Genomic DNA, 26,524 nt, shown 5'->3' with positions numbered 1-26,524 from the left:
CAACAGATATTTCGGATCCCTTTGAAGACTATAGGGCCAAAGGAAATATCATCCGATAACAAAGAGAAAGAAGCTTTCTGAGAAACTTCTTTGTGTTCTGTGAAATCATCTCACAGTGTTACAGCTTTCCCCTCCAGAAACCTTTCGCTAAGACAGTTCTTGTGGAATTGGCAAAGTGATATTTGGAAGCCCTTAGAGAGCTATGGTGAAAAGGAAATATCCGCAGATGAAATCTGGAAAGACGCTTTCTGAGAAACTGCTCCGTGATGTGTGACTTCCACTCACAGAGTTAAATCTGTATTTCGTGGATCTGTTTGATAGCCTTATTTGTGTGGGATCTGAGAACAGATATTTCGGATCCCTTTGAAGAATATAGGGCCAAAGAAAATATCCTACGATAAAAAAATGAAAGAAGCTTTCTTAGAAACTTCTTGCTGTTTTGTGAAATCATCTCACAGAGTTACAGCTTTCCCCAGAAGCCTTTCGCTAAGAGAGTTTTTGTGCAATTGGCAAAGTGATATTTGGAAGCCCATAGAGGGCTACGGTGAAAAAGGAAATATCTTCAGATGAAATCTGGAAAGAAGCTTTCTGAGAAACTGCTGAGTGTTCTATTAATTCATCTCACAGAGTTACATCTGTATTTCGTGGATCTCTTTGATAGCCTTATTTCTGTGGAATCTGAGAACAGATATTTCGGATCCCTTTGAAGACTATAGGGCCAAAGGAAATATCCTCCGATAACAAAGAGAAAGAAGCTTTCTGAGAAACTTCTTTGTGTTCCATGAAATCATCTCACAGAGATACAGCTTTCCTATCAAGAAACCTTTCGCTAAGACAGTTCTTGTGGAATTGGCAAAGTGATATTTGGAAGCCCATAGAGGGCTATGGTGAAAAAGGAAATATCCTCAGATGAAATCTGGAAATAAGCTTTCTGAGAAACTGCTGGGTGTTCTGTTAATTCATCTCACAGAGTTACATCTGTATTTCTTGGATCTCTTTGCTAGCCTTATTTCTGTGGAATCTGAGAACAGATATTTCGGATCCCTTTGAAGACTAGGGGGCCAAAGGAAATATCCTCCGATAACAAAGAGAAAGTCGCTTTCTGAGAAACTTCTTTGTGTTCTGTGAAATCATCTCACAGAGTTACAGCTTTTCTCTCAAGAAGCCTTTCGCTAAGACAGTTCTTGTGGAATTGGTAAAGTGATATTTGGAAGCCCATAGAGGGCTATGGTGAAAAAGAAAATATCCTCAGATGAAATCTGGAAAGATGCTTTGTGAGAAACTGCTCCGTGATGTGTGACTTCCACTCACAGAGTTACATCTGTGTTTCGTGCATCTCTTTGCTAGCCTAATTTCTGTGGAATCTGAGAACAGATATTTCGGATCCCTTTGAAGACTATAGGGCCAAAGGAAATATCCTCCGATAACAAAGAGAAAGAAGCTTTCTGAGAAACTTCTTTGTGTTCTGTGAAATCATCTCACAGAGTTACAGCTTTCCCCTCAAGAAGCCTTTCGCTAAGATAGTTCTTTTGGAATTGGCAAAGTGAGATTTGGAAGCCCCTAGAGGGCTATGGTGAAAAAGGAAATATCCTCAGATGAAATCTGGAAAGAAGCTTTATGAGAAACTGCTGAGTGTTCTGTTAATTCATCTCACAGAGTTACATCTGTCTTTCGTGGATCTCTTTGCTAGCCTTATTTCTGTGGAATCTGAGAAGAGATATTTCGGATCCCTTTGAAGACTATAGGGCCAAAGGAAATATCCTCCGATAACAAAGAGAAAGAAGCTTTCTGAGAAACTTCTTTGTGTTCTGTGAAATCATCTCACAGAGTTACAGCTTTCCCCTCAAGGAAACTTTCGCTAAGACAGTTCCTGTGGAATTGGCAAAGTGATATTTGGAAGCCCATAGAGGGCTATGGTGAAAAAGGAAATATCCTCAGATGAAATCTGGAAAGAAGCTTTATGAGAAACTGCTGAGTGTTCTGTTAATTCATCTCACAGAGCTACATCTGTCTTTGGTGGATCTCTTTGCTAGCCTTATTTCTGTGGAATCTGAGAAAAGATATTTCGGATCCCTTTGAAGACTATAGGGCCAAAGGAAATATCCTCCGATATCAAAGAGAAAGAAGCTTTCTGAGAAACTTCTTTGTGTTCTGTGAAATCATCTCACAGAGTTACAGCTTTCCCCTCAAGAAGCCTTTCGCTAAGACAGTTCTTTTGGAATTGGCAAAGTGATATTTGGAAGCCCATAGACGGCTATGGTGAAAAAGGAAATATCCTCAGATGAAATCTGGAAAGAAGCTTTCTGAGTAACGGCTTCTGATGTGTGACTTCCACTCACAGAGTAACATCTGTATTTCGTGGATCTCTTTTCTAGCCTTATTTCTGTGAAATCTGAGAACAGAGATTTCGGATCCCTTTGAAGACTATAGGGCCAAAGGAAATATCCTCCGATAACAAAGAGAAAGAAGCTTTCTGAGAAAATTCTTTGTGTTCTGTGATATCATCTCACAGAGTTACAGCTTTCCCCTCAAGAAGCCTTTCGCTAAGACAGTTCTTGGGGATTTGGAAAAGTGATATTTGGAAGCCCATAGAGGTCTATGGTGAAAAAGGAAATATCCTCAGATGAAATCTGGAAATAAGCTTTCTGAGAAACTGCTTAGTGTTCTGTTAACTCATCTCACAGTGTTACATCTGTATTTCCTGGATCTCTTTGCTAGCCTTATTTCTGTGGAATCTGACAACAGATATTTCGGATCCCTTTGAAGACTATAGGGCCAAAGGAAATATCATCCGATAACAAAGAGAAAGAAGCTTTCTGAGAAACTTCTTTGTGTTCTGTGAAATCATCTTACAGTGTTACAGCTTTCCCCTCCAGAAGCCTTTCGCTAAGACAGTTGTTGTGGAATTGGCAAAGTGATATTTGGAAGCCCTTAGAGAGCTATGGTGAAAAGGAAATATCCGCAGATGAAATCTGGAAAGACGCTTTCTGAGAAACTGCTCCGTGATGTGTGACTTCCACTCACAGAGTTAAATCTGTATTTCGTGGATCTGTTTGATAGCCTTATTTGTGTGGAATCTGAGAAGAGATATTTCGGATCCCTTTGAAGAATATAGGGCCAAAGAAAATATCCTACGATAAAAAAATGAAAGAAACTTTCTTAGAAACTTCTTGCTGTTTTGTGAAATCATCTCACAGAGTTACAGCTTTCCCCAGAAGCCTTTCGCTAAGAGAGTTTTTGTGCAATTGGCAAAGTGATATTTGGAAGCCCATAGAGGGCTACGGTGAAAAAGGAAATATCTTCAGATGAAATCTGGAAAGAAGCTTTCTGAGAAACTGCTGAGTGTTCTATTAATTCATCTCACAGAGTTACATCTGTATTTCGTGGATCTCTTTGATAGCCTTATTTCTGTGGAATCTGAGAACAGATATTTCGGATCCCTTTGAAGACTATAGGGCCAAAGGAAATATCCTCCGATAACAAAAAGAAAGAAGCTTTCTGAGAAACTTCTTTGTGTTCTGTGAAATCATCTCACAGAGATACAGCTTTCCTATCAAGAAACCTTTCGCTAAGACAGTTCTTGTGGAATTGGCAAAGTGATATTTGGAAGCCCATAGAGGGCTATGGTGAAAAAGGAAATATCCTCAGATGAAATCTGGAAATAAACTTTCTGAGAAACTGCTGGGTGTTCTGTTAATTCATCTCACAGAGTTACATCTGTATTTCTTGGATCTCTTTGCTAGCCTTATTTCTGTGGAATCTGAGAACAGATATTTCGGATCCCTTTGAAGACTAGGGGGCCAAAGGAAATATCCTCCGAAAACAAAGAGAAAGTCGCTTTCTGAGAAACTTCTTTGTGTTCTGTGAAATCATCTCACAGAGTTACAGCTTTTCTCTCAAGAAGCCTTTCGCTAAGACAGTTCTTGTGGAATTGGTAAAGTGATATTTGGAAGCCCATAGAGGGCTATGGTGAAAAAGAAAATATCCTCAGATGAAATCTGGAAAGATGCTTTGTGAGAAACTGCTCCGTGATGTGTGACTTCCACTCACAGAGTTACATCTGTGTTACGTGCATCTCTTTGCTAGCCTAATTTCTGTGGAATCTGAGAACAGATATTTCGGATCCCTTTGAAGACTATAGGGCCAAAGGAAATATCCTCCGATAACAAAGAGAAAGAAGCTTTCTGAGAAACTTCTTTGTGTTCTGTGAAATCATCTCACAGAGTTACAGCTTTCCCCTCAAGAAGCCTTTCGCTAAGATAGTTCTTTTGGAATTGGCAAAGTGAGATTTGGAAGCCCCTAGAGGGCTATGGTGAAAAAGGAAATATCCTCAGATGAAATCTGGAAAGAAGCTTTATGAGAAACTGCTGAGTGTTCTGTTAATTCATCTCACAGAGTTACATCTGTCTTTCGTGGATCTCTTTGCTAGCCTTATTTCTGTGGAATCTGAGAAGAGATATTTCGGATCCCTTTGAAGACTATAGGGCCAAAGGAAATATCCTCCGATAACAAAGAGAAAGAAGCTTTCTGAGAAACTTCTTTGTGTTCTGTGAAATCATCTCACAGAGTTACAGCTTTCCCCTCAAGGAAACTTTCGCTAAGACAGTTCCTGTGGAATTGGCAAAGTGATATTTGGAAGCCCATAGAGGGCTATGGTGAAAAAGGAAATATCCTCAGATGAAATCTGGAAAGAAGCTTTATGAGAAACTGCTGAGTGTTCTGTTAATTCATCTCACAGAGCTACATCTGTCTTTGGTGGATCTCTTTGCTAGCCTTATTTCTGTGGAATCTGAGAAAAGATATTTCGGATCCCTTTGAAGACTATAGGGCCAAAGGAAATATCCTCCGATATCAAAGAGAAAGAAGCTTTCTGAGAAACTTCTTTGTGTTCTGTGAAATCATCTCACAGAGTTACAGCTTTCCCCTCAAGAAGCCTTTCGCTAAGACAGTTCTTTTGGAATTGGCAAAGTGATATTTGGAAGCCCATAGACGGCTATGGTGAAAAAGGAAATATCCTCAGATGAAATCTGGAAAGAAGCTTTCTGAGTAACGGCTTCTGATGTGTGACTTCCACTCACAGAGTAACATCTGTATTTCGTGGATCTCTTTTCTAGCCTTATTTCTGTGAAATCTGAGAACAGAGATTTCGGATCCCTTTGAAGACTATAGGGCCAAAGGAAATATCCTCCGATAACAAAGAGAAAGAAGCTTTCTGAGAAAATTCTTTGTGTTCTGTGATATCATCTCACAGAGTTACAGCTTTCCCCTCAAGAAGCCTTTCGCTAAGACAGTTCTTGGGGATTTGGAAAAGTGATATTTGGAAGCCCATAGAGGTCTATGGTGAAAAAGGAAATATCCTCAGATGAAATCTGGAAATAAGCTTTCTGAGAAACTGCTTAGTGTTCTGTTAACTCATCTCACAGTGTTACATCTGTATTTCCTGGATCTCTTTGCTAGCCTTATTTCTGTGGAATCTGACAACAGATATTTCGGATCCCTTTGAAGACTATAGGGCCAAAGGAAATATCATCCGATAACAAAGAGAAAGAAGCTTTCTGAGAAACTTCTTTGTGTTCTGTGAAATCATCTCACAGTGTTACAGCTTTCCCCTCCAGAAGCCTTTCGCTAAGACAGTTGTTGTGGAATTGGCAAAGTGATATTTGGAAGCCCTTAGAGAGCTATGGTGAAAAGGAAATATCCGCAGATGAAATCTGGAAAGACGCTTTCTGAGAAACTGCTCCGTGATGTGTGACTTCCACTCACAGAGTTAAATCTGTATTTCGTGGATCTGTTTGATAGCCTTATTTGTGTGGAATCTGAGAACAGATATTTCGGATCCCTTTGAAGAATATAGGGCCAAAGAAAATATCCTACGATAAAAAAATGAAAGAAGCTTTCTTAGAAACTTCTTGCTGTTTTGTGAAATCATCTCACAGAGTTACAGCTTTCCCCTCAAGAAGCCTTTCGCTAAGAGAGTTTTTGTGCAATTGGCAAAGTGATATTTGGAAGCCCATAGAGGGCTACGGTGAAAAAGGAAATATCTTCAGATGAAATCTGGAAAGAAGCTTTCTGAGAAACTGCTGAGTGTTCTATTAATTCATCTCACAGAGTTACATCTGTATTTCGTGGAACTCTTTGATAGCCTTATTTCTGTGGAATCTGAGAACAGATATTTCGGATCCCTTTGAAGACTATAGGGACAAAGGAAATATCCTCCGATAACAAAGAGAAAGAAGCTTTCTGAGAAACTTCTTTGTGTTCTGTGAAATCATCTCACAGAGATACAGCTTTCCTATCAAGAAACCCTTGGCTAAGACAGTTCTTGTGGAATTGGCAAAGTGATATTTGGAAGCCCATAGAGCGCTATGGTGAAAAAGGAAATATCCTCAGATGAAATCTGGAAAGAAGCTTTCTGAGAAACTTCTGAGTGTTCTGTTAATTCATCTCACAGAGTTACATCTGTATTTCGTGGATCTCTTTGCTAGCCTTATTTCTGTGGAATCTGAGAACAGATATTTCGGATCCCTTTGAAGACTAGGGGGCCAAAGGAAATATCCTCCGATAACAAAGAGAAAGTCGCTTTCTGAGAAACTTCTTTGTGTTCTGTGAAATCATCTCACAGAGTTACAGCTTTCCTCTCAAGAAGCCTTTCGCTAAGACAGTTCTTGTGGAATTGGCAAAGTGATATTTGGAAGCCCATAGAGGGCTATGGTGAAAAAGAAAATGTCCTCAGATGAAATCTGGAAAGAAGCTTTGTGAGAAACTGCTCCGTGATGTGTGACTTCCACTCACAGAGTTACATCTGTGTTTCGTGCATCTCTTTGCTAGCCTAATTTCTGTGGAATCTGAGAACAGATATTTCGGATCCCTTTGAAGACTATAGGGCCAAAGGAAATATCCTCCGATATCAAAGAGAAAGAAGCTTTCTGAGAAACTTCTTTGTGTTCTGTGAAATCATCTCACAGAGTTAAAGCTTTCCCCTAAAGAAGCCTTTCGCTAAGACAGTTCTTTTGGAATTGGCAAAGTGATATTTGGAAGCCCATAGAGGGCTATGGTGAAAAAGGAAATATCCTCAGATGAAATCTGGAAAGAAGCTTTCTGAGAAACTGCTCCGTGATGTTTGACTTCCACTCAAAGAGTTACATGTGTATTTCGTGAATTTTTTTGCTAGCCTTATTTCTGTGGAATCTGAGAACAGATATTTCGGATCCCTTTGAAGACTATAGGGCTAAAGGAATTATCCTCCGAAAACAAAGAGAAAGAAGCTTTCTGAGTAACTTCTTTGTGTTCTGTGAAATCAGCTAACAGAGTTACAGCTTTCCCCTCAAAAAGCCTTTCGCTAAGACAGTTCTTGTGGAATGGGCCAAGTGATATTTGGAAGCCCATAGAGGGCTATGGTGAAAAAGGAAATATCCTCAGATGAAATCTGGAAAGAAGCTTCATGAGAAACTGCTGAGTGTTAGGTTAATTCATCTCACAGAGTAACATCTGTATTTCGTGGATCTCTTTGCTAGCCTTATTTCTGTGGAATCTCAGAAGAGATATTTCGGATCCCTTTGAAGACTATAGGGCCAAAGGAAATATCCACCGATAACAAAGAGAAAGAAGCTTTCTGAGAAACTTCTTTGTGTTCTGTGAAATCATCTCACAGAGTTACATCTTTCTCCTCACGAAGCCTTTGGCTAAGACAGTTCTTTTGGAATTAGCAAAGTGATATTTGGAAGCCCATAGAGGGATGTGGTGAAAAAGGAAATATCCGCAGATGAAATCTGGAAAGACGCTTTCTGAGAAACCGCTCCGTGATGTGTGACTTCCACTCACAGAGTTACATCTGTATTTCGTGGATCTGTTTGATAGCCTTATTTCTGTGGAATCTCAGAACAGATATTTCGGATCCATTTGAAGACTATAGGGCCAAAGGAAATATCCTACGATAAAAAAATGAAAGAAGCTTTCTTAGAAACTTCTTGGTGTTTTGTGAAATCATCTCACAGAGTTACAGCTTTCCCCTCAAGAAGCGTTTCGCTAAGACAGTTCTTGTGGAATTGGCAAAGTGATATTTGGAAGCCCATAGAGGGCTATGGTGAAAAAGGAAATATCCTCACATGAAATCTGAAAGAAGCTTTCTGAGAAACTGCTGACTGTTCTGTTAATTCATCTCACAGAATTACATCTGTGTTTCGTGGATCTCTTTGATAGCCTTATTTCTGTGAAATCTGAGAACCGATATTTCGGATCCCTTTGAAGACTATAGGGCCAAAGGAAATATCCTCCGATAACAAAGAGAAAGAAACTTTCTGAGAAACTTCTTTGTGTTCTGTGAAATCATCTCACAGAGTTACAGCTTTCCCCTCAAGAAGCCTTTCGCTAAGACAGTTATTGTGGAATTGGCAAATTGATATTCTGAAGCCCATAGAGGGCTATGGTGAAAAAGGAAATATCCTCAGATGAAATCTGGAAAGAAGCTTTCTGAGAAACTGCTGAGTGTTCTGTTAATTCATCTCACAGAGTTCCATCTGTATTTCGTGGATCTCTTTGCTAGCCTTATTTCTGTGGAATCTGAGAACAGATATTTCGGATCCCTTTGAAGACTATAGGGCCAAAGGAAATATCCTCCTATAACAAAGAGAAAGAAGCTTTTTGAGAAACTTCTTTGTGTTCTGTGAAATCATCTCACAGAGTTATAGCTTTCCTCTCAAGAAGCCTTTCGCTAAGACAGTTCTTCTGGAATTGGTAATGTGATATTTGGAAGCCCCTAGAGGGCTATGGTGAAAAAGGAAATATCCTGAGAAGAAATCTGGAAAGAAGCTTTCTGAGAAACTTCTCCGTGATGTGTGACTTCCACTCACAGAGTTACATGTGTATTTCGTGGATCTCTTTGCTAGCCTTATTTCTGTGGAATCTGAGAACAGATATTTCGGATCCCTTGAAAGACTATAGGGCCAAAGGAAATATCCTCCATAACAAAGAGAAAGAAGCTTTCTGAGAAACTTCTTTGTGTTCTGTGAAATCATCTCACAGAGTTACAGCTTTCCCCTCAAGAATCCTTTCTCTAAGATAGTTCTTGTGGAATTGGCAAAGTGATATTTGAAGCCCATAGAGGGCTATGGTGAAAAAGGAAATATCCTCAGATGAAATCTGGAAAGAAGCTTTATGAGAAACTGCTGAGTGTTCTGTTAATTCATCTCACAGAGCTACATCTGTCTTTCGTGGATCTCTTTGCTAGCCTTATATCTGTGGAATCTGAGAACAGATATTTCGGATCCCTTTGAAGACTATAGGGGCAAAGGAAATATCATCTGATAACAAAGAGAAAGAAGCTCTCTGAGAAACTTCTTTGTGTCCTGTGAAATCATCTCACAAAGTTACAGCTTTCCCCTCAAGAAGCCTTTCGCTAAGACAGTTCTTGGGGAATTGGCAAAGTGATATTTGGAAGCCCATAGAGGGCTATGGTGAAAAAGGAAATATCCTCAGATGAAATCTGGAAAGAAGCTTTCTGAGAAACTGCTCCGTGATGTGTGACTTCCACTCACAGAGTTACATCTGTATTTCGTGGATCTCTTTGCCAGCCTTATTTCTGTGGAATCTGAGAACAGATATTTCGGATCCCTTTGAAGACTATAGGGCCAAAGGAAATATCCTCCGATAACAAAGAGAAAGAAACTTTGTGAGAAACTTGTTTGTGTTCTGTGAAATCATCTCACAGAGTTACAGCTTTCCCCTCAAGAAGCCTTTCGCTAAGACAGTTATTGTGGAATTGGCAAAGTGATATTCTGAAGCCCATAGAGGGCTATGGTGAAAAAGGAAATATCCTCAGATGAAAACTGGAAAGAAGCTTTCTGAGAAACTGCTGAGTGTTCTGTTAATTCATCTCAGAGTTACATCTGTATTTCCTGGATCTCTTTGCTAGCCTTTTATCTGTGGAATCTGAGAACAGATATTTCGGATCCCTTTGAAGACTATAGAGCCAAAGGAAATATCCTCTGATAACAAACAGAAAGAAGCTTTCTGAGAAACTTCTTTGTGTTCTGTGAAATCATATCACAGAGTTACAGCTCTCCCCTCAAGAAGCCTTTCGCTAAGACAGTTCTTGGGGAATTGGCAAAGTGATATTTGGAAGCCCATAGAGGGCTATGGTGAAAAAGGAAATATCGTCAGATGAAATCTGGAAAGAAGCTTTCTGAGAAACTGCTCCGTGATGTGTGACTTCCACTCACAGAGTTACATCTGTATTTCGTGGATCTCTTTGCTAGCCTTATTTCTGTGGAATCTGAGAACAGATATTTCGGATTCCTTTGAAGACTATTGGGCCAAAGGAAATATCCTCCGATAACAAAGAGAAAGAAGCTTTCTGAGAAACTTCTTTGGGTTCTGTGAAATCATCTCACAGAGTTACAGCTTTCCTATGAAGAAGCCTTTCGCTAAGACAGTTCTTGTGGAATTTCCAAAGTGATATTTGGAAGCCCTTAGAGGGCTATGGTGAAAAAGGAAATATCCTCAGATGAAATCTGGAAAGAAGCTTTCTGAGAAACTGCGGAGTGTTCTGTTAATTCATCTCACAGAGTTACATCTGTCTTTCGTGTATCTGTTTTCTAGCTTTATTTCTGTGGAATCTGAGAACATATATTTCGGATCCCTTTGAAGACTATAGGGCCAAGGAAATATCCTCCGATAACAAATAGAAAGAAGCTTTCTGAGAAACTTCTTTGTGTTCTGTGAAATCATCTCACCGAGTTACAGCTTTCCCTTTAAGAAGACTTTCGCTTAGACAGTTCTTGTGGAATTGGCAAAGTGATATTTGGAAGCCCATAGAAGGCTGTGGTGAAAAACGAAATATCCACAGATGAAATCTGGAAAGAAGCTTTCTGAGAAACTGTTTAGTGTTCTGTTAATTCATCTCACAGAGTTACATCTGTATTTCGTGGATCTCTTTGCTAGCCTTATTTCTGTGGAATCTGATAACAGATATTTCGGATCCCTTTGAAGACTTTAGGGCCAAAGGAAATATCCTCCGATAAGAAAGAGAAAGAAGCTTTCTGAGATACTTCTTTGTGTTCTGTGAAATCATCTCACAGAGTTACAGCTTTCCCCTCAAGAAGCCTTTCGCTAAGACAGTTCTTGTGGAATTGGCAAAGTGATATTTGGAAGCCCATAGAGGGCTATGGTGAAAAAGGAAATATCCTCAGATGAAATCTGGAAAGAAGCTTTCTGAGAAACTGCTCTGTGATGTGTGACTTCCACTCACAGCGTTACATCTTTATTTCGTGGATCTCTCTGCTAGCCTTATTTCTGTGGCATCTGAGAGCAGATATTTCGGATCCCTTTGAAGACTATAGGTCGAAAGGAAATATCCTCCGATAACAAAGAGAAAGAAGCTTTCTGAGAAACTTCTTTGTGTTCTGTGAAATCATCTCACAGAGATACAGCTTTTCTCTCAAAAAGCCTTTCGCTAAGACAGTTCTTGTGGAATTGTCAAAGTGATATTTGGAAGTCCATAGTGGGCTATGGTGAAAAAGGAAATAACCTCAGATGAAATCTGGAAAGAAGCTGTCTGAGAAACTGCTTAGTGTTCTTTTAATTCATCTCACAGAGTTACATCTGTATTTCGTGGATCACTTTGCTAGCCCTATTTCTGTGGAATTTGATAACAAATATTTCGGATCCCTTTGAAGACTATAGGGCCAAAGGAAATATCCACCGATAACAAAGAGAAAGAAGCTTTCTGAGAAATTTCTTTGTGTTCTGTGAAATCATCTCACAGAGTTACAGCTTTCCCCTCAAGAAGCCTTTCGCTAAGAGAGTTCTTGTGGAATTGGCAAAGTGATATTTGGAAGAACATAGAGGGCTATGGTGAAAAAGGAAATATCCTCAGATGAAATCTGGAAAGAAGCTTTCTGAGAAACTGCTCCGTGATGTGTGACATCCACTCACAGAGTTACATCTGTATTTCGTGGATCTCTTTGCTAGCCTTATATCTGTGGAATCTGAGAACAGATATTTTGGATCCCTTTGAAGACTAGAGGGCCAAAGGAAATATCCTCCGATAACAAAGAGAAAGAAACTTCCTGAGAAACTTCTTTGTGTTCTGTGAAATCATCTCACAGAGTTACGGCTTTCCCCTCAAGAAGCCTTTCGCTAAGACAGTTCTTGTGGAATTGGCAAAGTGATATTTGGAAGCCCATAGAGGGCTATGGTGAAAAAGGAAATATCCTCAGATGAAATCTGGAAAAAAGCTTTCTGAGAAACTGCTCCGTGATGTGTGACTTCCATTCACAGAGTTACATCTGTATTTCGTGGATCTCTTTGCTAGACTTAGTTCTGTGGAATCTGAGAACAGATATTTCGGATCCCTTTGAAGACTATAGGGCCAAAGGAAATATCCTCTGATAACAAAGAGAAAGAAGCTTTTTGAGAAACTTCTTTGTGTTCTGTGAAATTATCTCACAGAGTTACAGCTTTCCCCTCAAGAAGCCTTTCGCTAAGACAGTTCTTGTGGAATTGGCAAAGTGATATTTGGAAGCCCATAGAGGGCTATGGTGAAAAAGGAATTATCCTCAGATGAAATCTGGAAAGAAGCTTTCTGAGAAACTGCTTAGTGTTCTGTTAATTCATCTCGCAGAGTTACGTCTGTATTTCGTGGATCTCTTTGCTAGCCTTATTTCTTTGGATCTGAGAACAGATATTTCGGATCCCTTTGAAGAATATAGGGCCAAAGGAAATATCCTGCGATAACAAAGAGAAAGAAGCTTTCTGAGAAACTTCTTCGTGTTCTGTGAAATCATCTCACAGAGTTACAGCTTTCCCCTCAAGAAGCCTTTCGCTAAGACAGTTCTAGTGGATTGGAAAAGTGATATTTGGAAGCGCATAGTGGGCTATGGTGAAAAAGAAAATATCCTTAGATGAAATCTGGAAAGAAGCTTTCTGAGAAACTGCTTAGTGTTCTTTTAATTCGTCTCACAAAGTTACATCTGTATTTCGTGTATCTCTTTTCTAGCCTTATTTCTGTGGAATCTGAGAACAGATATTTCGGATCCCTTTGAAGACTATAGGGCCAAAGAAAATATCCTCCGATAACAAAGAGAAAGAAGCTTTCTGAGAAACTTCTTTATGTTCTGTGAAATCATCTCACCGAGTTACAGCTTTCCCTTCAGGAAGACTTTCGCTAAGACAGTTCTTGTGGAATTGGCATAGTGATATTTGGAAGGACCTAGAGGGCTATGGTGAAAAAGGAAATATCCTCAGATGAAATCTGGAAAGAAGCTTTCTGAGAAACTGCTCTGTGATGTGTGACTTCCACTCACAGATTTACATCTGTATTTCGTGAATCTCTTTCCTAGCCTTATTTCTGTGGAATCTGAGAACAGATATTTCGGATCCCATTGAAGACTATAAGGCCAAAGGAAATATCCTCCGATAACAAAGAGAAAGAAGCTTTCTGAGAAACTTCTGTGTGTTCTGTGAAATCATCTCACAGTGTTGCAGCTTTCCCCTCAAGAAGCCTTTCGCTAAGACAGTTCTTGTGGAATTGGCAAAGTGATATTTGGAAGCCCATAGAGGGCTATGGTAAAAAAGGAAATATCCTCAGATGAAATCTGGAAAGAAGCTTTCTGAGAAACTGTTCCGTGATGTGTGACTTCCACTCACAGGGTTACATCTGTATTTCGTGGATCTCTTTGCTAGCCTTATTTCTGTGGAATCTGAGAACAGATATTTTGGATCCCTTTGAAGACTAGAAGGCCAAAGGAAATATCCTCCGATAACAAAGAGAAAGAAGCTTTCTGAGAACTTCTTTGTGTTCTGTGAAATCATCTCACAGAGTTACAGCTTTCCCCTCAAGAAGCCTTTCGCTAAGACAGTTCTTGTGGAATTGGCAAAGTGATATTTGGAAGCCCATAGAGGGCTATGGTGAAAAAGAAGTATCCTCAGATGAAATCGGGAAAGAAGCTTTTTGAGAAACTGATTAGTGTTCTGTTAATTCACCTCACAGATTTACATCTGTATTTCGTGGATGTCTTTGCTAGCCTTATTTCCGTGGAATCTGAGAACAGATATTTCGGATCCCTTTGAAGACTATAGGGACAAAGGAAACATCCTCCGATAACAAAGAGAAAGAAGCTTTCTGAGAAACTTCTTTGTCTTCTGAGAAATCATCTCACAGAGTTACAGCTTTCCCCTCAAGAAGCCTTTCGCTAAGACAGTTCTTGTGGAATGGGCCAAGTGATATTTGGAAGCCCATAGAGGGCTATGGTGAAAAAGTAAATATCCTCAGATGAAATCTGGAAAGAAGCTTTCTGAGAAACTGCTCCGTGATGTGTGACTTCAACTCACAGAGTTACATCTGTGTTTCGTGGATCTCTTTGCTAGACTTAGTTCGGTGGAACCTGAGAACAGATATTTTGATTCCTTTTGAGACTATAGGGCCAAAGGAAATAACCTCCCATAACAAAGAGAAAGAAGCTTTCTGAGAGACTTCTCTGTGTTCTGTGAAATCATCTCACAAAGTTACAGCTTCCAAATATCACTTTGCCAATTCCACCAGAACTGTCTTAGCGAAAGGCTTCTTGAGGGGAAAGCTGTAACTCTGTGAGATGATTTCTCACAACACAAAGTAGTTTCTCAGAAAGCTTCTTTCTCTTTGTTATCGGAGGATATTTCCTTTGGCCCTCTAGTCCTCAAAGGGATCCGAAATATCAGTTCTCAGATTCCACAGAAATAAGGCTAGCAAAGATATCCACGAAATAAAGATGTAACTCTGTGAGTGGAAGTCACACACCACGGAGCACTTTCTCAGAAAGCTTCTTTCCAGATATCATCTGAGGATATTTCCTTTTTCACCCTAGCCCTCTATGGGCCTCCAAATATCACTTTGCCAATTCCACAAGAACTGTCTTAGCGAAAGATTTCTTGAGGGGAAAGCTGTAACTCTGTGAGATGATTTCACAGAACACAAAGAAGTTTCTCAGAAAGCTTCTTTCTCTTTGTTATCGGAGGATATTTCCTTTGGCCCTATAGTCTTCAAAGGGATCCGAAATATCTGTTCTCAGATTCCACAGAAATAAGGCTAGCAAAGAGATCCACGAAATACTGATGTAACTCTGTGAGATGAATTAACCGAACACTCAGCAGTTTCTCAGAAAGCTTCTATCCAGATTTCATCGGAGGATATTTCCTTTTTCAACATAGCCCTCTAAGGGCTTCCAAATATCACGTTGCGAATTCCACAAGAACTGTCTTAGCGAAAGGCTTCTTTGTGGAAAGCTGTAATACTGTGAGATGATTTCACAGAACACGAAGAAGTTTCTCAGAAAGCTTCTTTCTCTTTGTTATCAGAGGATATTTCCTTTGTCCCTATAGTCTTCAAAGGGATCCGAAATATCTGTTCTCAGATTCCACAGAAATAAGGCTAGCAAAGAGATCCAGGAAATACAGAGGTAACTCTGTGAGTGGAAGTCACACGTCACAGAGCAGTTTCTCAGACAGCTTCTTACCAGATTTCATCTGAGGATATTTCCTTTTTCACCATAGCCCTCTATGGGCTCCCATATATCACGTTTCCAATTCCACAAGAAATGTCTTAGCGAAAGGGTTCTTGAGGGGAAAGCTATAACTCTGTTAGATGATTTCACAGAACACAAAGAAGTTTCTCAGAAAGCTTCTTTCTCTTTGTTATCGGAGGATATTTCCTTTGGCCCTATAGTTTTAAAAGGGATCCGAAATATCTGTTTTCAGATTTCATATAAATAAGGCTAGCAAAGAGATCCACGAAATACAGATGTAACTCTGTGAGATGAATTAACAGAACACTCAGCAGTTTCTCAGAAAGCTTCTTTCCAGATTTCATCTGAGGATATTTCCTTTTTTACCATAGCCATCTAAGGGCTTCCAAATATCACTTTGCCAATTCCACAAGAACTGTCTTAGCGAAAGGCTTCTTGAGGGGAAAGCTGTAACTCTTTGAGATGATTTCACAGAACACAAAGAAGTTTCTCAGAAACCTTCTTTCTCTATGCTATCAGAGGGTATTTCCTTTGTCACTATAGTCTTCAAAGGGATCCGAAATATCTGTTCTCAGATTCCACTGAAATAAGGCTAGCAAAGATATCCTCGAAATACAGATGTAATCCTGTGAGATGAATTAACAGAACACTAAGCAGTTTCTCAGAAAGATTCTCTACAGATTTCATCTGAGGATATTTCCTTTTTCACCATAGCCCTCTATGGGCTTCCAAATATCACTTTGCCTGTTCCACAAGAACTGTCTTAGCGAAAGACTTCTTTAGGGGAAAGCTGTAACTCTGTGAGATGATTTCACATAACACAAAGAAGTTTCTCAGGAAGCTTGTCTCTCTTTGTAATCGGAGGATGTTTCCTTTGGCCCTATAGTCTTCAAAGGGATCCGAAATATCTGTTCTCAGATTCCACAGAAATAAGGCTAGCAAAGAGATACACGAAATACAGGTGTAACTCTGTGAGATGAATTAACCGAACACTCAGCAGTTTCTCAGAAAGCTTCTATCCAGATTTCATCGGAGGATATTGTCTTTTTCACATATCCCTCTAAGGTCTTCCAAATATCACGTTGCGAATTCCACAAGAACTGTCTTAGCGAAAGGCTTCTTTGGGGAAAGCTGTAACTCTGTGAGATGATTTCACAGAACACAAAGAAGTTTCTCAGAAAGCTTCTTTCTCTTTGTTATCGGAGGATATTTCCTTTGGCACTATAGTCTTCAAAGGGATCCGAAATATCTGTTCTCAGATTTCACAGAAATAAGGCTAGCAAAGAGATCCACGAAATACAGATGTAACTCTGTGAGTGGAAATCGCACATCACAGAGCAGTTTCTCAGAAAGCTTCTTTCCAGATTTCATCTCAGGATATTTCCTTATTCACCATACCCCTTTATGGGCTTCCAAATATCACTCTTCCAATTCCACAAGAACTGTCTTAGCGAAAGGCTTCTTGAGGGGAAAGCTGTATCTCTGTGAGATGATTTCACAGAAGGCAAAGAAGTTTCTGAGAAAGCTTCTTTCTCTTTGTTATCGGAGGATATTTCCTTTGGCGCTATACTCTTCAAAGGGATCCGAAATATCTGTTCTCAGATTCCACAGAAAAAAGGCCAGCAAAGATATCCACGAAATACAGATGTAACTCTGTGAGTGGAAGTCACATATCACAGAGCAGTTTCTCAGAAAGCTTCTTTCCAGATTTCATCTGAGGATATTTCCTTTTTCACCATAGCCCTCTATGGGCTTCCAAATATCACTTTCGCAATTCCACAAGAACTGTCTTAGCGAAAGGCTTTTTGAGAGGAAAGCTGTAACTCAGTGAGATGATTTCACAGAACACAAAGAAGTCTCTCAGAAAGCTTCTTTCTCTTTGTTATCGGAGGATATTTCCTTTGGCCCTATAGTCTTCAAAGGGATCTGAAATATCTGTTCTCAGATTACACAAAAATAAGGCTAGCAAGGAGATCCACGAAATACAGATGTAACTCTGTGAAATGAATTAACAGAACACTCAGTAGTTTCTCAGAAAGCTTCTTTCCAGTTTTCATCTGAGGATATTTCCTTTTTCACCATAGCCCTCTATGGGCTTCCAAATATCACTTGCCAATTGCACAAGAACTGTCTTAGCGAAAGGCTTCTTGAGGGGAAAGCTGTAACTCTGTGAGTTGATTTCACAGAACACAAAGAAGTTTCACAGAAAGCTTCTTTCTCTTTGTTATTGGAGTATATTTCCTTTGGCCCTATTGTCTTCAAAAGTATCCGAAATATCTGTTCTCAGATTCCACAGAAATAAGGCTAACAAAGAAATCCACGAAATACAGATGTAACTCTGTGAGTGGAAGTCACACATCACAGAGCAGTTTCTCAGAAAGCTTCTTTCCAGATTTCATCTGAGGATATTTCCATTTTCACCTTAGCCCTCTATGGGCTTCCAAATATCACTTTGCCAATTCCACAAGAACTGTCTTAGCGAAAGGCTTCTTGAGGGGAAAGCTGTAACTCTGTGAGATGATTTCACAGAACACAAAGGAATTTCTCAGAAAGCTTTTTTTTTCTTTGTTATCGCAGGATATTTCCTTTGTCCCTATAGTCTTCAAAGGGATCCGAAATATCTCTTCTCAGATTCCACAGAAATAAGGATAGCAAAGAGATCCAAGAAATACAGATGTAACTCTGTTAGATGAATTAACAGAACACTAAGCAGTTTCTCAAAAAGCTTCTTTCCATATTTGATCTGAGGATATTTCCTTTTTCACCATAGCCCTCTATGGGCTTCCAAATATCACTTTGCCAATTCCACAAGAACTCTCTTAGCGAAAGGCTTCTTGAGGGGAAAGCTGTAACTCTGTGAGATGATTTCACAGAACACAAGGAAGTTTCTCAGAAAGCTTTTTTTTCCTTGTTATAGCAAGATATTTCCTTTGTCCCTATAGTCTTCAAAGGGATCCGAAATATCTGTTCTCAGATTCCACAGAAATAAGGCTAGCAAAGAGATCCACGAAATACAGATGTAACTCTGTGAGATGAATTAACAGAACACTAAGCAGTTTCTCAGAAAGCTTCTTTACAGATTTCATCTGAGGAAATTTCCTTTTTCACCATAGCCCTCTATGGACTTCCAAATATCACTTTGCCAATTCCACAAGAACTGTCTTAGCGAAAGGCTTCTTGAAGGGAAAGCTGTAACTCTGTGAGATGATTTCACAGAACACAAAGAAGTTTCTCAGAAAGCTTCTTTCTCTTTGTTTTTGCAAGATATTTCCTTTGGGCCTATAGTCTTCAAAGGGATCCGAAATTTCTGCTCTCAGATTCCACAGAAATAAGGCCAGCAAAGAGATCCACGAAATACAGATGTAACTCTGTGAGTGGAAGTCACACGTGACAGAGCAGTTTCTCAGAGAGCTTCTTTCCAGATTTCATCTGAGGATATTTCCTTTTTCACCATAACCCTCTATGGGCTTCCAAATATCACTTTCGCAATTCCACAAGAACTGTCTTAGTGAAAGGCTTCTTGAGGGGAAAGCTATAACTCTGTGAGATGATTTCGCAGAACACAAAGAAGTTTCTCAGAAAGCTTCTTTCTCTTTGTTATCGGAGGATATTTCCTTTGGCCCTATAGTTATAAAAGGGATCCGAAATATCTGTTCTCAGATTCCACATAAATAAGGCTATCAAAGAGATCCACGAAATACAGATGTAACTCTGTGAGATGAATTAACAGAACACTCAGCAGTTTCTCAGAGAGCTTCTTTCCAGATTTCTTCTGAGGATATTTCCTTTATCACCATAGACCTCTATGGGCTTCCAAATACCACTATGCCAATTCCACAAGAACTGTCTTAGCGAAAGGCTTTTTGAGAGTAAAGCTGTAACTCTGTGAGATGATTTCACAGAACACAAGGAAGTTTCTCAGAAAGCTTCTTTCTCTTTGTTATCGGAGGATATTTCCTTTGGCCCTATAGTCTTCAAAGGGATCTGAAATATTTGTTCTCAGATTACACAGAAATAAGGCTAGCAAAGAGATCCACGAAATACAGATGTAACTCTGTGAAATGTATTAACAGAACATTCAGCAGTTTCTCAGAAAGCTTCTTTCCAGATTTCTTCTGAGGATATTTCCTTTTTCACATTAGCCCTCTATGGGCTTCCAAATATCACTTTGCCAATTGCAGAAGAACTGTCTTAGCGAAAGGCTTCTTGAGGGGAAAGCTGTAACTCTGTGAGTTGATTTCACAGAACACAAAGAAGTTTCTCAGAAAGCTTCTTTCTCTTTGTTATCGGAGGATATTTCCTTTGGCCCTATAATCTTCAAAGGGATCAGAAATATCTGTCCTCAGATTCCACAGAAATAAGGCAAGCAAAGAGATCCACGAAATACAGATGTAACTCTGTGAGTGGGAGTCACACATCACAGAGCAGTTTCTCAGAAAGCTTCTTTCCAGATTTCATCTGAGGATATTTCCATTTTCACCATAGCCCTCTATGGTTTTCCAAATAATACTTTGCCCATTCCACAAGAACTGTCTTAGCGAAAGGCTTCTTGAAAGGAAAGCTGTAACTCTGTGAGATGATTACACAGAACACAAAGAAGTATCTCAGAAAGCTTCTTTCTCTATGTTATCGGAGGATATTTACTTTGGCCCTATTGTCTTCCAAGGGATCCGAAATATCTGTTCTCAGATTCCACAGAAATAAGGCTAGCAAAGAGATCCACGAAATACAGATGTAACTCTGTGAGTGGAAGTCACACATCACGGAGCAGTGTCTCAGAAAGCTTCTTTCCAGATTTCATCTGAGGATATTTCCTTTTTCACCATAGACCTCTATGGGCTTCCAAATATCACTTTGCCAATTCCACAAGAACTGACTTAGTGAAAGGCTTCTTGAGGGGAAAGATGTATCTCTGTGAGGTGATTTCAGAGAACACAAAGAACTTTCTCAGAAAGCTTCTTTCTCTTTGTTATCGGAGGATATTTCCTTTCGCCCTATACTCTTCAAAGGCATCCGAAATATCTGTTCCCAGATTCCACAGAAATAAGGCTAGCAAAGAGATCCACGAAATACAGATGTAACTCTGTGAGTGGAAGTCACATATCAAGGAGCAGTTTCTCAGAAAGCTTCTTTCCAGATTTCATCTGAGGATATTTCCTTTTTCACCATAGCCCTCTATAGGCTTCCAAATATCACTTTGCCAATTCCACAAGAACTGTCTAAGCGAAAGGATTCTTGTGGGAAAGGAGTAACTCTGTGAGATGATTTCACCGAACACAAAGAAGTTTCTTTGAAAGCTTCTTTCTCTTTGTTATCGTAGGATATTTCCTTTGGCCCTATAGTCTTCAAAGAGATCCGAAATATCTGTTCTCAGATTCCACAGAAATAAGGCTAGCAAAGAGATCCACGAAATGCAGATGTAACTCTATGAGATGAATTAACAGAACACTCCACAGTTTGTCAGAAAGGTTGTTTCCAGATTTCATCTGAGGATATTTCCTTTTTCACCATAGCCCTCTAAGGGCTTCCAAATATCACTTTGCCAATTCCACAAGAACTGACTTAGCGAAAGGCTTCTTGAGGGGAAAGCTGTAACTCTGTGAGATGATTTCACAGAACACAAAGAAGTTTCTCAGAGAGCTTCTTTCTCTTTGTTATCGGAGGATATTTCCTTTGGCCCTATAGTCTTCAAAGGGATCCGAAATATCTGTTCTCAGATTTCACAGAAATAAGTCTAGCAAAGAGATCCACGAAATACAGATGTAACTCTGTGAGTGTAAGTCACACATCACGGAGCAGTTTCTCAGAAAGCTTCTTTCCAGATTTCATCTGAGGATATTTCCTTTTTCACCATACCCTCTATGGGCTTCCAAATATCACTTTGCCAATTCCACAAGAACTGTCTTAGCGAAAGTCTTCTTGAGGGGAAAGCTGTATCTCTGTGAGGTGATTTCAGAGAACACAAAGAACTTTCTCAGAAAGCTTCTTTCTCTTTGTTATCGGAGGATATTTCCTTTGGCCCTATAGTCTTCAAAGGGATCCGAAATATCTGTTCTCAGAAACCACAGAAATAAGGCTAGCAAAGACATCCACGAAATACAGATGGAACTCTATGAGATGAATTAACAGAATACTAAGCAGTGTCTCAGAAAGCTTCTTTCCAGATTTCATCTGAGGATATTTTCTTTTACACCATAGCCCTCTAAGTGCTTCCAAATATCACTTTGCCAATTCCACAAGAACTGTCTTAGCGAAAGGCTTCTTGAGGGGAAAGATGTATCTCTGTGAGGTGATTTCAGAGAACACAAAGAACTTTCTCAGAAAGCTTCTTTCTCTTTGTTATCGGAGGATATTTCCTTTCGCCCTATACTCTTCAAAGGCATCCGAAATATCTGTTCCCAGATTCCACAGAAATAAGGCTAGCAAAGAGATCCACGAAATACAGATGTAACTCTGTGAGTGGAAGTCACATATCAAGGAGCAGTTTCTCAGAAAGCTTCTTTCCAGATTTCATCTGAGGATATTTCCTTTTTCACCATAGCCCTCCATAGGCTTCCAAATATCACTTTGCCAATTCCACAAGAACTGTCTAAGCGAAAGGATTCTTGTGGGAAAGGAGTAACTCTGTGAGATGATTTCACCGAACACAAAGAAGTTTCTTTGAAAGCTTCTTTCTCTTTGTTATCGTAGGATATTTCCTTTGGCCCTATAGTCTTCAAAGAGATCCGAAATATCTGTTCTCAGATTCCACAGAAATAAGGCTAGCAAAGAGATCCACGAAATGCAGATGTAACTCTATGAGATGAATTAACAGAACACTCCACAGTTTGTCAGAAAGGTTGTTTCCAGATTTCATCTGAGGATATTTCCTTTTTCACCATAGCCCTCTAAGGGCTTCCAAATATCACTTTGCCAATTCCACAAGAACTGACTTAGCGAAAGGCTTCTTGAGGGGAAAGCTGTAACTCTGTGAGATGATTTCACAGAACACAAAGAAGTTTCTCAGAGAGCTTCTTTCTCTTTGTTATCGGAGGATATTTCCTTTGGCCCTATAGTCTTCAAAGGGATCCGAAATATCTGTTCTCAGATTTCACAGAAATAAGTCTAGCAAAGAGATCCACGAAATACAGATGTAACTCTGTGAGTGTAAGTCACACATCACGGAGCAGTTTCTCAGAAAGCTTCTTTCCAGATTTCATCTGAGGCTATTTCCTTTTTCACCATAGCCCTCTATGGGCTTCCAAATATCACTTTGCCAATTCCACAAGAACTGTCTTAGCGAAAGGCTTATTGAGGGGAAAGCTGTAACTCTGTGACATGATTTCACAGAACACAAAGAAGTTTCTCAGGAAGCATGTTTCTCTTTGTTTTCAGAGGATAATTCCTTTGGCCCTATAGTCTTCAAAGGGATCCGAAATATCTGTTCTCAGATTACACAGAAATAAGGCTAGCAAAGAGATCCACGAAATACAGATGTAACTCTGTGAGTGGAAGTCACACATCATGGAGCAGTTTCTCAGAAAGCTTCTTTCCAAATTTCATCTGAGGATATTTCCTTTTTCACCATAGCACTGTATGGGCTTCCAAATATCACTTTGACAATTCCACAAGAAATGTCTTAGCGAAAGGCTTCTTGAGGGGAAAGCTGTAACTCTGTGAGATGGTTTCACAAAACACAAAGAAGTTTCTCAGATAGCTTCTTTCTCTTTGTTATCGGAGGATATTTCCTGTGGCCCTACATTCTCAAAGGGATCCGAAATATCTGTTCTCAGATTCCACAGAAATAAGGCTAGCCAAGAGTTCCATGATATACAGATGTAACTCTGTGAGTGGAAGTCACACATCACGGAACAGTTTCTCAGAAAGCTTCTTTCCAGATTTCATCTGAGGATATTTCCTTTTTCACCAAAGCCCTCTATGGGCTTCCAAATATAACTTGGCCAAATCCAGAAGAACTGTCTTAGCGAAAGGCTTCTTGAGGGGAAACGGTAACTCTGTGAGATGATTTCACAGAACACAAAGAAGCTTCTCAGAAAGCCTCTTTCTCTTTGTTATCGGAGGATATTTCCTTTGGCCCTATTGTCTTCAAAGGGATCCGAAATATCTGTTCTCAGATTCCACAGAAATAAGGCTAGCAAAGACATCCACGAATGCAGATGTAACTCTGTGAGATGAATTAACAGAACACTCCACAGTTTGTCAGAAAGCTTCTTTCCAGATTTCATCTGAGGATATTTCCTTTTTCACCATAGCCCTCTATGGGCTTCCAAATATCACTTTGCCAATTCCACAAGAACTGACTTAGCGAAAGGCTTCTTGAGGGGAAAGCTGTAACTCTGTGAGATGATTTCACAGAACACAAAGAAGTTTCTCAGAGAGCTTCTTTCTCTTTGTTATCGGAGGATATTTCCTTTGGCCCTATAGTCTTCAAAGGGATCCGAAATATCTGTTCTCAGATTTCACAGAAATAAGGCTAGCAAAGAGATCCACGAAATACAGATGTAACTCTGTGAGATGAATTAACAGAACACTAAGCAGTTTCTCAGAAAGCTTCTTTCCAGATTTCATCTGAGGATATTTCCTTATTCACGATAGCCCTCTATGGGCTTCCAAATATCACTTTGCCAATTCCACAAGAACTGTCTTAGCGAAAGGCTTATTGAGGGGAAAGCTGTAACTCTGTGACATGATTTCACAGAACACAAAGAAGTTTCTCAGAAAGCATGTTTCTCTTTGTTTTCAGAGGATAATTCTTTTGGCACTATAGTCTTCCAAGGGATCCGAAATATCTGTTCTCAGATTACACAGAAATAAGGCTAGCAAAGAGATCCACGAAATACAGATGTAACTCTCTGAGTGGAAGTCACACATCACGGAGCAGTTTCCAAGAAAGATTCTTTCCAGATTTCATCAGAGGATATTTCCTTTTTCACCATAGCCCTCTAAGGGCTTCCAAATATCACATTGCCAATTCCACAAGAACGGTCTTATCGAAAGGCTTCTTGAGGGGAAAGCTGTATCTCTGTGAGATGATTTCACAGAACACAAAGAAGTTTCTCAGAAAGCTTCTTTCTCTTTGTTATCGGAAGATATTTCTTTGGCCCTATAGTCTTCAAGGGATCCGAAATATCTGTTCTCAGATTCCACAGAAATAAGGCTAGAAAAGAGATCCACGAAATACCGATGTAACTCTGTGAGTGGGAGTCATACATCACGGAGTAGTTTCTCAGAAAGCTTCTTTCCAGATTTCTTCTGAGGATATTTCCTTTTCCACCGTAGCCCTCTATGGGCTTCCAAATATCACTTTGCCAATTCCACAAGAACTGTCTTAGCGAAAGGCTTCTTGAGGGGAAAGCTTTAACTCTGTGAGATGATTTCACAGAACACAAAGAAGTTTCTCAGAAAGCTTCTTTTTCTTTGTTATCTGAGGATATTTCCTTTGGCCGTATAGTCTTCAAAGGGATCCGAAATATCTGTTCTCAGATTCCACAGAAATAAGGCTAGCAAAGAGATCCACGAAATATAGATGTAACTCTGCGAGACGAATTAACAGAACACGCAGCAGTTTCTCAGAAAGCTTCTTTCCAGATTTCATCTGAGGATATTTCCTTTTTCACCATAGCCCTCTATGGTCTTCCAAATATCACTTTGCCAATTCCACAAGAACTGTCTTAGTGAAAGGCTTCTGGAGGGGAAAGCAGTAACTCTGTGAGATGATTTCCCAGAACACAATGAAGTTTCTCAGAAAGATTCTTTCTTTTTGTTATCGGAGGATACTTCCTTTGGCCCCATAGTCTTCTAAGGGATCCGAAATATCTGTTCTCAGATTCCACAGAAATAAGTCTAGCAAAGAGATCCAGGAAATACAGATGTAACTCTGTGAGTGGAAGTCACACATGACAGAGCAGTTACTCAGAAAGCTTCTTTCCAGTGTTCATCTGAGAATATTTCCTTTTTCACCATAGCCCTCTAGGGGCTTCCAAATATCATTTTGCCAATTCCACAAGAACTGCCTTAGCGAAAGCATTCTTGAGGGGAAAGCTGTAACTCTGTGAGATGACTTCACAGAACACAAAGAAGTTTCTCAGAAAGCTTCTTTCTCTTTGTTATCGGAGGATAATTCCTTTGGCCCTACAGTCTTCAAAGGGATCCGCAATATCTGTTCTCAGATTCCACAGAAATAAGGCTAGCAATGAGATCCACGAAATACAGATGTAACTCTGTGAGTGGAAGTAACACATCACGGAGCAGTTTCTCAGAAAGCTTCTTTCCAGATATCATCTGAGGATATTTCCTTTTTCACCATAGCCCTCTATGGGCTTCCAAATATCACTTTGCCAATTCCACAAGAACTGTCTTAGCGAAAGGCTTCTTGAGGGGAAAGCTGTAACTCTGTGAGATGGTTTCACAAAACACAAAGAAGTTTCTCAGATAGCTTCTTTCTCTTTGTTATCGGAGGATATTTCCTATGGCCCTACATTCTCAAAGGGATCCGAAATATCTGTTCTCAGATTCCACAGAAATAAGGCTAGCCAAGAGTTCCATGATATACAGATGTAACTCTGTGAGTGGAAGTCACACATCACGGAACAGTTTCTCAGAAAGCTTCTTTCCAGATTTCATCTAAGGATATTTCCTTTTTCACCAAAGCCCTCTATGGGCTTCCAAATATAACTTGGCCAAATCCAGAAGAACTGTCTTAGCGAAAGGCTTCTTGAGGGGAAAGCGGTAACTCTGTGAGATGATTTCACAGAACACAAAGAAGCTTCTCAGAAAGCTTCTTTCTCTTTGTTATCGGAGGATATTTCCTTTGGCCCTATAGTCTTCAAAGGGATCCGAAATATCTGTTCTCAGATTCCACAGAAATAAGGCCAGCAAAGACATCCACGAAATGCAGATGTAACTCTGTGAGATGAATTAACAGAACACTCCACAGTTTGTCAGGAAGCTTCTTTCCAGATTTCATCTGAGGATATTTCCTTTTTCACCATAGCCCTCTATGGGCTTCCAAATATCACTTTGCCAAT

Source organism: Macaca fascicularis, chromosome 19 (genome assembly GCF_037993035.2).
Source record: "Macaca fascicularis isolate 582-1 chromosome 19, T2T-MFA8v1.1".
NCBI lineage: Eukaryota > Metazoa > Chordata > Mammalia > Primates > Cercopithecidae > Macaca > Macaca fascicularis.
The sequence above is the reverse complement of the archived record's forward strand: the minus strand, read 5'-3'. Positions refer to the sequence as shown.